General features: G+C 36.0%; 1 long non-coding RNA gene across 1 annotated transcript; it reads left to right on the top strand.

Annotated features, from left to right (window-relative positions):
* The first annotated feature begins 943 nt into the window (after nucleotides 1-943).
* LOC127873937 (uncharacterized) lies at nucleotides 944-3499 on the top strand. The gene is made up of 2 exons (XR_008046444.1): nucleotides 944-1078; nucleotides 2965-3499. It is a non-coding gene; the product is annotated as an uncharacterized LOC127873937 (long non-coding RNA).
* The last annotated feature ends 11583 nt before the right edge of the window (nucleotides 3500-15082 follow it).

Below are 15082 nucleotides of genomic sequence, written 5' to 3'. Positions count from 1 at the left end.
GTCTTCCTTGCATAAACGCAGAGGGGGGACATTGATTGTCTCCCTTGCGTAACGCAGAGGGGAGACACTGCAGACTCGTTGCAATAGGTGTAAGACACCCGGGGTGACCCAAGTCACCCAAGACACCCTAGGTGATCCAAGTCAACCCAAGTTGACTCAAATCACCCCAAGTTGACCCACGTCAACTCAAGACGACCCAAGTCGACCCAAGTCGACTCAAGTCAACCCAAGTGACCCAAGTCACCCAAGACACCCTAGGTGATCCAAGTCAACCCAAGTTGACTCAAATCACCCCAAGTTGACCCATTGCAAGTCAACTCAAGACGACCCAAGTCGACCCAAGTCGACCCAAGTCAACCCAAGTCGACCCAAGTCAACCCGAGTCGACCCAAGTCAACCCAAGTGATCAAAGCAATCCAAGTCGCACAGGGCATACGGAACCGGCTTGTAAAGAGGCAAATTATATTATTTGTTTATCAAATCACACGGCTAAGGAAAGCCCGAGGAAAAGCCATTATATATATATATCCCGAAGGAACGGTAGACACGTTACATATAGACAAACTTGGGACTTATTTTTTACATTGAATTTGGTTTAATCAGGAAGAACTCTGAGCTGTGCGTATGTGTACAAAAAAGCTCAGAGCATTCAAGATGAACTGAACTTAAACGTCATCTATTGCATAATAATTGAAAACGAGTAATGCAACATAGTGTTTAAAGCAAACATATACCTTTAACAAAGGTCCACATATTTTCAATGCTTGCACCATCGTTGAAACTTAATTTATAAGAAAGTGAAAAATTGTAAAGTTAATTTAACATTTTCTGTCCCAACGATTATCGAAAAGCAGATAACTTTATTCAAGATATTGTTCTTCACCATCGATTTGTATAGAGTTTTCAAAGCGATAACGTGACTAAACCGGGTCGGTCGGGATGATGGACCGACCCGACCTATTATGTCTAAAACACGGATAGGCTGACTTTGAGACCGACATTTTATTCTTGAAATCGAAATCGAAAATAGGTCATTTTTAAAATGCCTTATTTGATAATAACAAAACAGTTTCCACTCGTAAGTTTGTATGTTTAATTTCTTTCTATAAACATTATTTATAACCATGCGTAAGATAAAGAGTAAAAACGATTAAAATATTAAGTAGTTAACGGAAATATTTATGGGGCCTTTTCACAGATTTTGACATGTTTTCAAGTATTTTATTATATGCCTTATATTCATTTATGTAAACATTGGATATAAAATGTTCCAATAAAAAATCAAGAATAAAATTTAAAAAAGAAAAAAATGTTACCCTCAGCAGGGCTCGAACCACTGACCCCTGGAGTAAAATGTTTACGACTTAGACCACTCTGCCATCGTTCCAGATACAATCAGGGGCGGCTCCAGGATTTCTGGTTAGAGGGGGGGGGGGGGGCTTGATATTGAAAGATTTGCTGGGGGTCCAGGGGGCCAAGCCCCCCCCCCCCCCCCGTAAGCTCCACGATTTTAGTAACTTTGAAGGCTTTTCACAACCACTTCTAGAGCAAGTCAAGTCTTATATACTTTCATCAGTGTACCTTCTTATATTGCCCAAAAAGTGCATAGTTTATCGTTTAGGGGGTCCAGGGGGGCAAAGCCCCCCGGAAGCTTCACGATTTAAATGATTTTGAGGGCGTTGACAACCACTTCTCGAGCATGTCACGCCTTATATACTTTCATCAAAGTACCTTCTTATAATGCCCCAAAAGTGAATAGTTTATCGTTTAGGGGTTCCAGGGGGGCAAAGCCACCCGGAAGCTTCACGATTTAAATGATTTTGAAGGCTTTGACAACCACTTCTCGAGCATGTCACGCCTAATATACTTTCATCAAAGTACCTTCTTATAATGCCAAAAACGTGCATAGTTTATAGTTTTGGGGGTCCAGGGGGGCGAAGCCCCCAGGAAGCTCCACAATTTTAGTGATTTCAAAGGCTTTGACAAGTTTAAATAGGTGATTTAGATCTAGTTGACATCCAATGAATTGACTTTACTTTGGCGATTTGAGGGGGGGGGGGGCGTACGCCGCGTCCGCCCCCCCCCCCTGGACCCGCCTATGACAATGCTAGATTTATTTTATACTTTATATGAGCAATACTTGTAGTTTCACAAAATATAGCGACAACACCAGAACTCTCCAAATAATTAATTCGTTTGGCGTTGCAACGCTTTATAATTTTCGGGTTTTTAAATAGTCAACAAATGCATATAATGGCTAGTTTAGAGCATGATAAATGTTCAGTATTACTGTTACCTCACAAATATCATTACTAGAACGAAAATTTGCGAATCTGAAACAACTTCTTTCAATTTTGTCAATTTAACCAAACGTGTAAAGGCCCCTTTAATACCCACTTTTTAATATCTGTCTAGACGTTTGCTACACATGGCAAGTTCATACTTACTTTTGTTTCAAGATCTGTCTAGATATATCACTAAATAAGACACGTTCATAGATGTAACGATCAACATGGTAAATTCATACCAACTTTTGTTTTCAATTATGTCTAAATGTTTTACCACATATTACAAGTTTTTACCCGCTATAGCTTTCAAGATATGCCAGAGTGTATTGCTTAACATGACAATGTCCTAAATTGCCTAACCACTTTTTAAGGTATAAGTACATTACTACAATGAAATACGTTTTAATTTTTGTATAGATTCTGTAGACATATTTTCCTTTATACATTCTCTGAGCTTTCGCGTTCGGAACTGCACTCGTTCATTTAAATGTGTACATTACCTTCAAAGTTTCAAACTATTACATGTAGTAATTAATTATACCATGTGTTTTCCAATATAAAGCATCTTCGTTTATTTCATTGTTTTTTTTTATTTATGCATATAATTTGTTTACATTATTTTGTTCGAATGTAATATTTTATCGCAAGGTTAATTTGCATTTAAATTTGTTTTTAGGAAGTCGTTGAACACAATGGCTGCCACTACAACTGACAGCACGTTTGGGGGGGCATGTGTATTACAAACAGCGCTTGTTTTAATTGTTTTAAGCCCAATACCAAGAGCCATATTTTGTGTCACCGACCACTTCGTGGAACAATTGAAATCTACTTATTGACATAGATATTATAATAATGCACTGTGCAATGTATATGTTAATTAACGTGTATTATTTCAGAAAAGGCTTTATTGTAGAACACCATCCGAAATGGGTTCTCGATAAACTCGAAGAAATCGGTTTCCGCGTGGTGTCCAGCGCATTGAATGAAAAGATGATGGTGTGGACGATGCTCCGCCCGCAATGAAATGAGAAGCTCATCAACAAATTGATGAGTTTCATCAATAGATAGAAGACTGAATTTTGGCTTCTTGCCTTTAATATGCATGCTAGTAGTAAAATGTACATTGCATTGGCTAATATTAAAGTGTAAAGTAAAGGATCTTTGTCACACATTTTTAAGTATTTTATAGAAAATAAAGTTCATGAAATGCGTTTGTGATCGCTGTTGTACGTCATCTGTCGTCCGTCGATAGCATTAACTTGCGAAGACTCTATATGCCACATTTATTTCCAATCTTAATGGAACTTGGTCAAATTATTTCAAACTGGATCAAGTGTTAAATCCCTGTTAAAATTTACAGCAAATTTTGAATTATTCGTTATATAAATATGTATATTTATAAATGCAGAGACTAAGGCGGCTTTATAGATATTGTTATTTAAAGACGAAACTCGAATCCTATTCAATTGTTTTGTTATCGTATCGATAACAAGTAAACAGTTCAAATTAAAATAGGTAAATCATAAGTTAAGTTTTTAAATTATGTCTAAAAAAGCAATGTATTTTAAACGTTATTATTGGTGAAAATTATTATATATGAGCAATACAAGTTTTATCACAGAGTTTATTTAATACAGCAACGAGCAATAGGAATGCTATGCTGTGAGATATTCAGCTAGATGTGAAATATAAGTGGTTTGAAACAAACAAGCGAAATGTATGAAATATTCTTGATACGAGCTAAATTACGTTTGATATAATTTAAATGCAGTACCTGCGTCATAAAGAAATATGTTATGTCATAACAAATCAAGTCATTCTATGCGCTGGTCGTTAACGACTATTTCGAGTAAGCTGATATCGACTGAGCCTCTACTGTTGACACTTGTCTGACAACGACATAAAAGGAAATCTTATCACATTATTTACGTAACCGTTCACCTGACTCACATATCAGTTCACTTTTTTCAGACCCTGTACGCGTTTATTTTAGGATTTTGAATAGTTTTTCTATATTTTTTTCGGATCGATTGAATATTAGGCATGTAGTTGTTCATTTGCATAGGAAAGAAAATACAAATGCAAGAACAGAACAAAGTTAAAGGCATTATTAGAAGAAATACGATAATGATGTGCACTTTATTAAAAATCTATTGTACGTTTCTTATATTTTAAGGAGATGTATTATTGACCTCTTTTATATAACAGCTATTCATAAAATTCGCTTATTATATGGGCTGGTGCTTTTATTGTCTTTTTATAGTCTACATAACTTTTTATTGAAATCAAAGTACTGACAGTACTGGTATGACGATGCTTTTGAAGAGGATGGATATAAAAGCATCTATTTAAGTTTATCTAAATCACCATAATTGTGTATGTGCGAACGAAAATTTTGGATACGAAAAAAAAATTGGCTACGACAATTTGGGGTACGAAAAAATGATGCAAAATTTTTGTTGGGTACGAAAAAAAAAATGGGTACGAACAAAAATTTGAGTACGAAAAAAATTGGGGTTATAAAAAAATTTGGGAACGAAAAAAAATGTTGGTACGAAAAAAAAAATTGGTACGAAAAAAAATGTGGGGGTACCCGTGGGAAACTTGACCCATTCAGCGTAATTGGGAGGCGGGTTGTTACATTCTCGATCAAATCCAAAAATAACTACATTTGGGGTTTTCCCAGCGTCACAGCGTTTGAAATGCCACCTGACAGTTACATGTCTGGTTCCTGTCACGTTCCTCTCGATAAATTTGAAAGATGACGGGAACCAAGCTGCCTTTACCTTTATCAATGATTTTCAGCAAGGTATGCCGATTGAGAAAATTTAGCCAACTCAATCGGACTGGCTCGGTCTTTTACAGGTCGCCATTGTGAAGATTTTTTTTCATGGCATGATAACTTAGACGAGCTGCTTCGCTGAAGCAGCATCTTCAACAAAAAAATCAATACATCGGTCAGGCAATTCATCGTTCTAAATAAAACTTCTCTTCAACGGCATCTCCAATATTTTGATATTTCTTTGTCATTAACCTGCTTCCAGCCATGAAATACACATCCTGCACAGGTATTTAATTACAATTGATTGTCGCGCTAATAGCCCATGTACAAGTCTACTCGAATGTTTGTGGTATGGCGGTAGATGGTTTATTTCTTTATTTACACCATAACGTTGCTGCAAAGCCGGTTTGAGTCTTAGGGTTTTCGCGTTTCTGTCCGATCCTACGTCCGTCCAATATCATGTCAGTTGTTTATTTTTCTAGATGGACATGACATTGAATCACATGTCATACCTTGCAAAAGTGAACCCCCCCCCCCCCACCCCCCCGTAAAGTATGTTTGTATCAGATACTGATTATTGTTGTTGTGTCCTGTCAATTGCTGGTTAAATGTGATGAATTGTCGCGCCCGCAATATATGTGTGTACATATTAATAGGTTATCAAAGGCAGGAAGACGTGTTCTGTTTCCTTGTGTGGTCGTTTCAGTAGGTTAAGCCATTCGTTTTTAAGCTATTTAGCGAACAGATTGACCTTAACGTGACACTATTTATGAAATGGTATGATTTTATCTCTATCAGCACTTGTGCTTGTAAAATATCCATCGCATTGATAAATCTAGTGAACAAAATTAGGAAATGAAAACCTCAAATAACTCAGTTCTAACATTGTTGAACGTGTTCTGGCAGTAGTTGATATACAAACACCAGTATTGGTCTAAGGCTATTTTTATTGATTGGTTTTCGGTTTTGTTAAATATTGGTCGGGCGGTGGGTAAACAATTGAAAACATATTCCAAAGTAAAATTTGATGTGATTTATTGAAGTTCACTCACCAATTCCATGAGAACAAAATGCTGGGAACATTCAAGCCGTAAGAATTAACAAAGCCAAGCAGCGAGATGATGAGGGGTTCTTGATACTAACTCATAAACATGACACAAACTTTAAATTATGTCCTAAACATTGTCTTCTGTTCATTATAAATCATTAAATCATTAAATTACCTTTATTGTCGATGCTTTATGTATGTCATGGCATGGATCTCAAAAGTTGTAATAGATCAGAAAAAACAAGATCCAAAGCTCGTTGACATGTAACTGGTTGACTTCGATTTTATAACCCATTGTGGTATTGTAAATATTTGCGATTTGTTTTCAAGGAACTAGCCAAAACAACAGTAGTATTTTTAAAATTATGATTAAAATACCCTTAAATATTCCTGTGGGTGACTGATTAGGAACAAGAGTTTAATAATGACACAGGGCCGATTATTTGCTTTAAAAAATAAACATGAAAATTGCCATTTGCTTGCATCATCAAACATTATTTTACTTAATTGAAAACCCGTGCGTTCAACGTTATTAAACAATAATACGGAATATTACCTGCATGTTTCTGTCTTCATCAGCGTGATAAAATGATAATTTTGAAAGCATTATCTTATTTTGTTTTCTATCTCAATGCACACAAAAAAGAAACGTACACAGTTCAGATATAATGATCTAGTCTTGCGTTGCTTAACATTTTTCTGATGACTTAATACGAATTGGGTTCATCATGTTAAACTATAAATGATACATTTTTGTACTCGTCAATTAATTAAGCATAACTTGTATGTAGTTTGTTTCATATTTTTTGTTATTTCTGTTTTGTTTGTGCATGTTTTGCAAGAGACAATAACAGTTAACCAGGTGAGTTATGGTTCAATCGTTTAAAATCACTACCAGTACGATAATTCATTATTCTTTAAAAAAATATTGATGTATAAATGTAAGTGCCAGGTTCATATATGCGAGATATACTATACTGAAAAAAACTTATCCTACAGATTTATTCGAATATGTGAAAAGATGATGCTTTATCAAGAGAATCCTGTCGAGTTAAACAAAAGATCGAATGTTGAAGCTTAGTAAAATGTCAAAAGTTAAGCATTTTGACACGTAACCTAGTTTGCTTGAGAATCAAATTGTATTCCGATATTGGGTGGAACTTTGTTCTTCAAAACCACTGTACACGCATAGAATGCATGTATTGCGTCTAGCGCTGTTACATCTTTTTGATATGTCTTTCGAGAAGTAAAATGACTGAAGCGGAAGCCGGCTGTTTCAACTCAATTGTACAAAATGAACAAAACTTATATCAATATATATTTTTCTACCTGGTCTACAATGTCGATCGATGAAAAAACAATGTCGGTCAATAATTCTCGTCTCGAAGATAAAATCTGAACAACTGATACTCTGCGAATCGGAATATCTTGTGAAAACAATAAAATTCAAATTGGCGCTGTCGCTATTGGTTTTGCACATTAATAAATTTATTAATTGAAAAACAAACAACAGACCAACTAGTTTATATAGTTATCTTAATGCTTGCCTTAAAGTAGTTAACTTATTTAATATTATAGATTATAATGCTGTGTTTCTGTATATAGTCAATACAATATGGTTTGCATGTGTATATGTATCTTCTGTCGGTCTGTCTTAAAAATCCCACAAAATAGAAACATAATGAGGATATACTTTCATTACAATGTCATTTATGATAGCTATATAACCAAATGTTGTAAAATAGTTTATTTGTCAAAAATCAAATGATATAGCTCATAATAACTGGTTTTTGCAAAATAGATGGGGCCTTTAGGGAAAACCGATATGGGTTTTGAAATTGAGAACTCTGTGGGACCCACTCAGAATGCATACGGATCCCATATGGACTTTATATTACAATGTTCCGCGTACTGGCAACACAAATTACCAGATCTCTGAATGTGATAAGTGTGTGTGATGTCTACAAAATTAATTACAAAGAGACATATCACTGGCGCTGACTTTAACATGTCATTGATCCCTGGAGAAGTTCATTTATGTGTATATTCCAGTCATCACTTTTAATACAATAAAACTTCTGATGTGTCCCATAAGTCTGTCAAGAAACATTCTATTCTTACATCCGACATATCATTAAAATATCATATGGAACGATTTAAACCTTTGTTTTGACAGCAATATGTTAAGATGTGCGAGCGTTTATACTTTACGATGCTTTTTAATTTATAAGTGAATAAGCAAGCGCACTAAATATTACTTTTAACTCAATTTATGTTGATTCCATATATAATTATTGAATTGCTTCAAATGTGTTCACAATATCATTTAAAAATGAGTAATGAATTAAATATACAATTGAGCAAATAGGCAATGGTGAGGTGGTTTGTGGGGTTATTAATTATTATAACTGAAAAATAAAAAAATAATCATCTCATATCGTGTCATTCATTATATCTCACTTGTAGATAATGTATTTAATGATATTATTTAGAGATTTATCAATATTTGCTGAAAAGGTTGCACAAGTTTATATGTATTAAATTTGTTCTCACAATTATTACATTTTAAATGGCTGTAGGAAAAAATAAATGCAATGTTTTTTTGTATGCTGACAAAGTGTCCTTTATTGTAGTAATAGTGCATAAGCATATGTTTATACATGTATACCCATGACTGAAAATTGCACATGACAATACCATGTCGAAAGATGCTTTTAGTTCTATCAAGTGCATTGTTCAATATTTATGTGTTATGTACACATTTAAACACCACCCGTGTTTTATGAATTGTAAAAATAGTGATACTCGTGACAGACATAAACGTGAATATAAAGAACATCCTTAAGCCAATTACGTTCCACGTCAATAACGTTTGGGATTATGATCCCGGTTTGCCATGATATTGACCTCTGTCTGCCTCTCGCCGTCCTTGGAACGTTGTACCATGACTTCTTGAACGTCTATGTTAATGAAATGAAGTACATGTTAATCAATACATATAGATGCAATTTGAAAGTGTGCAAAATTGTCATTAAATCTATGGCCTAGTTAGCAAGTATTTAATTTTATTTTTGTAATTTTAAAACCGAAAGTAGAATTTCTATACTTATACGTCCATTTCGACAAACGCTTAAAGTTTTAAAGCGCAAAAAAAGACGGATTTCTACCTTGTATCCACCAGATATATTCTGATTGAGATAGATAAAATTAAATATATAGCCTAGTAAGCAAGTAGGCCCCTAGTTTATTATTTTCAAACGGTACCGCTTTTAAAACCGAAAGTATGATTTCTAGACGTATACGTCCATTTCGACAAACGCGATTATTTTTAAAGCGCAAAAGAGACGGATTTCTACCTTGTAACAACCAGATATATTCTTATTGGCATAGATAAAATATGTTTCTTATTTATACTTAAATTTACTATGCCATGTACTTCATTTCAAGGTGTGTGGCTTTAAGGTCCTTCCTTGTTTGCCAATAATTTTATAAAAATAATCTTAAATATAAAATTGTAAACCGAAGTATTTAATATTTATGAAGTGCAGTTCATTTTTACATCGTCCTGGAATCGGATTGTCAGCGTGTCTGCGAATGGACACAACCTTACAAAGGCGTATTATTCTCAAATTCCGACCTGTTCATATATTGGCAAATATACAACATTGCTTTTGTCCTTAAAAATCGCAAAATCTTAAAAAAGGTTTCATTGCTTTTCATAAAATTAACACTTACCTACAAATGTATTGATCATCACAGTAAGGTAAAAAGTACATTTAGAGTGTAATTACCTATTATAAATAACTCATTACATGAATTTGATGAAGGACAATATCTTATACTATAAGTTGTGATCGAAATCCTCGCCATTTTAGAGAGACATCCGCCCAATGGATTTTTAAAGACCAAGGACGCCAGATGGTTTCTGGATTGTGTCTTATCACGCACATAAACCCTTGAAATTGTGTTGTATGTACCGGTGGTAACAGTTTTTAATATACTCATGGATGCTGTTACTGCATATTGTATCAATACAGTTAGGTAGTACTTGGTTGCATCAGGGATGTGGTTGTTACCATCGAACAGTAGGTTGTGTTTCCATTGGTTCATAACTTCACAAATTTGTAAAAATAAACTTATCATTTCGAAAATTGTGAAGACTTTTATCAAAGTTTTGTGCACACTGCTAATCATGAGTCATTTGGTTCAATCTGCTAAGACTTTTAAGTTGAATTAAGATTCTTTATTGTATTAAGAAGAGATACCAATATGCCAATATGTTTTTCCTGCCACTTATGCTTTATGACGACAAGCCGGCTAATGTCCTGCCAGCACCACCTTTGAGACCGCGGGTCAGTAACCGCGCTCTGTCCAGCATGCAGCCCGTTCAGGCAGTCATTGCGCGCAGCTCAAAGTGCTTACAAGTCTCTCCTCCGGCTTTGGATTTTTGTGCTTAGGACAATTTGTATATCTTTTATATGTCTGCATACATGTGTGTAACCAATTGAAATCGTCATGGAAAAAGAGGGCGATAGGGACAATAGTGACTTTCAGTTTGATGACTGGGTGGTAGACTTGAAACTACCATGTCCAATTATTCAGCAACTCCGACAAGAAGAACGCGTAACCAAAGAGGCGCTTCTTCTTGTCGAAGAAAGCAACTTGAAGGCTATCGGTGTGCCATTCGGATGCACTAAACTTATCATCCAAGAAATTTGGAAATGGAAAGGTAGCGTTTCTCCTGCGTCTGGAAACCAGCTGAACCCTGATGCAGCTTCACTCGATGGAGCTGGTAAGTAACTAGATGACTTACTTACCAACAGCAATGGAGTTATAGCCCGTGGCGAAAAAACACCCACATCTACTTTCATGGACCCTCGGTCCCTATTGACAATAAACTTCAACGAAAGCTGCCCATATAACACAGTTCCTGTCAGAAGTAACGAAACGCCGACGACAAAGCAGGAGGAAAGATTTCGTATTACGTTCTTCGGGCACAGAGACAATCGTGCTAAAAACAGAAGAAGATCATCCATACCTTGGTGTCCTCCTTGAGGAATGGGATGCCGCAAATATGAGACTCTTGAATTATTTGCTAGAAACAAAAGAACTCAAAAGAGAAGACAATGAATACTATCTTGTTTACGCAGCCCGAATATTCGAATTTGCGGAGAAATATGAGTGGAATAGTATCCTTTACTACGACTTCCGATACAGAGAGCTACAAGTTGAAGACCAGTTCAATTGGGGCACATTTTCACCGTATATGGAGCTCCAAAAACTAGCGCCTGGGTGCAAAACACCTCGTACCACCATTGCACAGGACCAACAAGCAAACAGGAACACTGCAAAATATTCAATGTCAGAGGGGAATGTCCATTCGGCAACGGATGCCGTTTCGCCATAACAAAGCGAAACCTCTGATTCCCAAGAAGCAAACAAACCAAAAAACCACTTAGCCGACCTACGTCTTTAAATTTTGAAGCATGGAACCGCCATCTACCTACCGATTACGAAGATAGAACATTTTATTATCAGGCATACAGCATGGATTTAGAGTCGTGGATACAGAACTCATCTCGGACAGTGTCGAAGTTGAAAATTATTTATCGGCCACAAACCTTAAAATTCGCGCGCTTTGTGAAGCCCAAATTATCACGCAATTAGAAAACGGGCATTACAAAATCGTCGATTATAAACCCCTGATCAGCTCGGCACTAGGGGCTATCTCCAAGGGACTTAACTCCTCAAAAGTAAGACTCATCCATGATTGCAGCCAAACGACGGGACAAGCCGTTAACGATTTCGTAAGAAGGAATCATTTAAAGTACCAGTCAATACAGGACGCAGTCAGAAAAATAAATCCCAATAGTTATATGGAAAAACTGGACCGGCAAAACGTGTATCGTAGTGTTAAAATTCACCAATCGAATTACCAAGCTACGGGAATAAAATGGCGATTCCACGGTTCTTCAAAATTCACGAACATGGTTGACACTAGACTTCCATTTGGCCCTTCGCGATGCCCGATGATATTCAACAAACTTACGCAAGCCGTGCGAATGATAATGAAAAGGCAGGGACATAATTCTATTGTTGTGTATCTGGACGATTTCTTAGTCATAGATGAAACCTATGAAGGATGTCAACGTTCACTTAACGCACTCATGAAACTAGTACGTAAGCTTGTGTTTCAAATAAATTACAGCAAACTTGACGGCCCTTCTCAAGAAATCACCTTTCTCGGTCTAGTTTCAAACTCCGTTAAAAGAACTATACGAGTACCGGAAAACAAACTATATGAAATCCAGTATGTTCTGCAAAAAACGCTAAACGTTCATAAGGTTACGAAACAGCAAATACAGCAACTCGTTGGAAAACTTTACTGGATAACTCAATGCATCTATGGTGGTTTTCATATGCGCCGTTTAATAGACCATGCAAATACTCTACGCGCTAGTGGACACAGAACCCGTGTCACAATAGACATGAAACAGGACATATTGTGGTAGCTGGAATTCATGAAAATATTTAATGGAACCATGCCGATGATTGAAGATAGGTCGGCAATTTCTGTCAGTATTGACGCTTGCATAACAGCTTGTGGCGCTTTTTACCACGGAGACTTTATTTACATGCCATGGACACAAACTACTTTTCAACTGCCTATTAACTATTAACTATTTAGAAGTGTTATCACTGGAAATTGCTGCAAGACGTTGGTCACATAAACGGTCTAATCAGATGGTTTATGCTCACTGCGATAACATTGCAGTCTGTGCCATTATTAACAAGGGTTCGTGCAGACACCCAATCGTAATGGATTTGTAACGCCGTGTCTTCTGGTTAAGCGCAGTGTTTAACTTTCGTATGCGCGCTGTTTACTACCCAGGTCGTTTTATACACTAGCAGACAATGTATCCAGGCGTCATGAGCCTAACGGTATTAGGCGACTTATGGAAACAATGTCTCAGGTCGGTTTTCTACTTACATGTATTGAAAGTGAACGAGAAAGGGAGTTAGATCGTGAAGTAGCATCCATTACAGCAACGCTTTCTCCGACAATACGACGCGGACATACACAACACACAGAAACTCTTATATTATTTTTTGTGCGCAATTTTGCTACGCTGCCGTTCCGGCGTCGTCGAATACAATATGCCGTTATGCTGCCTTTCTTACCAAATCCCGGAAATTTAATTCCGTCAAACAGTATCTGAATATAATTTGACTTTTGCATTTCGAGTGGAATCTTCCGAACCCGCTTTCAAATGACTTCCGCCTTACCACAATGCTGCAAGGCATACGCCGACACCTTGGTGATAATGTGGTGCGAAAACGACCAATTACCCCTGCTTTCTCCTCGCTATCAAATCAACCTTGGATTTACAAACTCATTTGATTCAACCGTATGGGCAGTCGCACTTACGATGTTTTATGGACTATTACGGAAAGCAATGTTTTACCGAGTCTTGGCAGGGCCTTCGATCCTGACAAACAATTACGATTGTGTGACATAACGTATCATAATTGTAGTATTCGGCTGCACGTTCGATGGAGTAAGACTAACCAGTTCTGGTCTAAATCATTGGACATTCGATTACCACGCCTTCAACAACATCGTCTATGCCCGGTGCAGGTCATTTTTCACCTTTGTCCCGCCTTCCTGTGTGATACATCTCAAACGATTTTCGACAGCGTTTGCGAACAATTCAATTAATGCAACGCGCAATCAAAGACAGCTTGTAAATATACCTCGTTGCATTACGTCTACTTCTACTAACCAACACCTACAGTTGGGTTTGGGAAGGTAAATCGTCAATCAATGTATGTTGATACAGTGCTTTTTTCTCATTGTTGATTTATGTTATGTGGAACATTACGAGCTTGATATAATAGGAGGTTTTTGTGTGACGTCACAAGAGGGGTTTTCCGTTACTAAAAATAGATTGGCCGTCAACTTCTCGATCGCGGCCTATTACATTGTATCAGAGTAAAGGTCGTCGGAAGACTTAATACTTACAATTTCACAAAACAAAACTATAACTACCCGTATTCTTTTTTAAGTAAGACTTTAATAAATGATATTTCAAAAATTATAAAACATATAATAATAATTAATATTATTATAAGTGGTGCGGATGCGATAGTGTTATTTTTTACAGAGATTGAAATTTAGTGTAAGGGGTGTATTATATCAGTTATAAAACAAAGCCCTTAAATAGCTCAATACATTTGATTTTTCAATCTTGAAATGTAGTTTTAATTTTCTTTTACATTGAAGAATTTTCGTTTCGTTTACATTGAATGTAAATATTAATAATTTAAGTATTCCAATTGAAAAATACACCTGCATATTATTCAAATTGAACTGTCTTTGCATGTACATGTATATTGAAAACTCTTCTCTAGTGATAATGAGCGATACAAATCTAGCATTTTATGATACCATAAATCTACACATTTAATTTATTTTACGCAAGTATTTTATATATCCGTATATAATGACCAAACGCGATTGCTTGTTTTCATGATGATGTTTCGAATACTGCAGTAACACACGATCTTTACACATTATAGCAGAGTTTACATTTGCAGGTACCCGTTAAATACGTTGTGTAGCAGTAAATTTGTAAAATATTTTAAATGTATAGTTATTAAACACTTTATTGTTATTTTTAAACTGGCTAATGTATATACTTAATAGTTCCTAGCTGTTAATCCATTTCGGACAAATGTCTATTTTTTAAATATGTTCAAATATTTTATTTAAGCAACTGTTTAGTTTTTAACTTAATATGCTAAGAGATGACATGAAGGTATCATAAATTGTGTTTAATGACCAGACACATGTGGTTTATGCAGAGACCCCATACAGAGTCATACAAGTATAGGTCCCTGGGTTTATTACACACTGTTTTCTTAGTAAATGTCTGGACAGTATCCGATCATATCGAGGTAATC

Source organism: Dreissena polymorpha, chromosome 3, assembly GCF_020536995.1.
Source record: "Dreissena polymorpha isolate Duluth1 chromosome 3, UMN_Dpol_1.0, whole genome shotgun sequence".
NCBI classification, from domain to species: domain Eukaryota; kingdom Metazoa; phylum Mollusca; class Bivalvia; order Myida; family Dreissenidae; genus Dreissena; species Dreissena polymorpha.
This window is presented reverse-complemented; position numbering and strand designations above follow the sequence as displayed.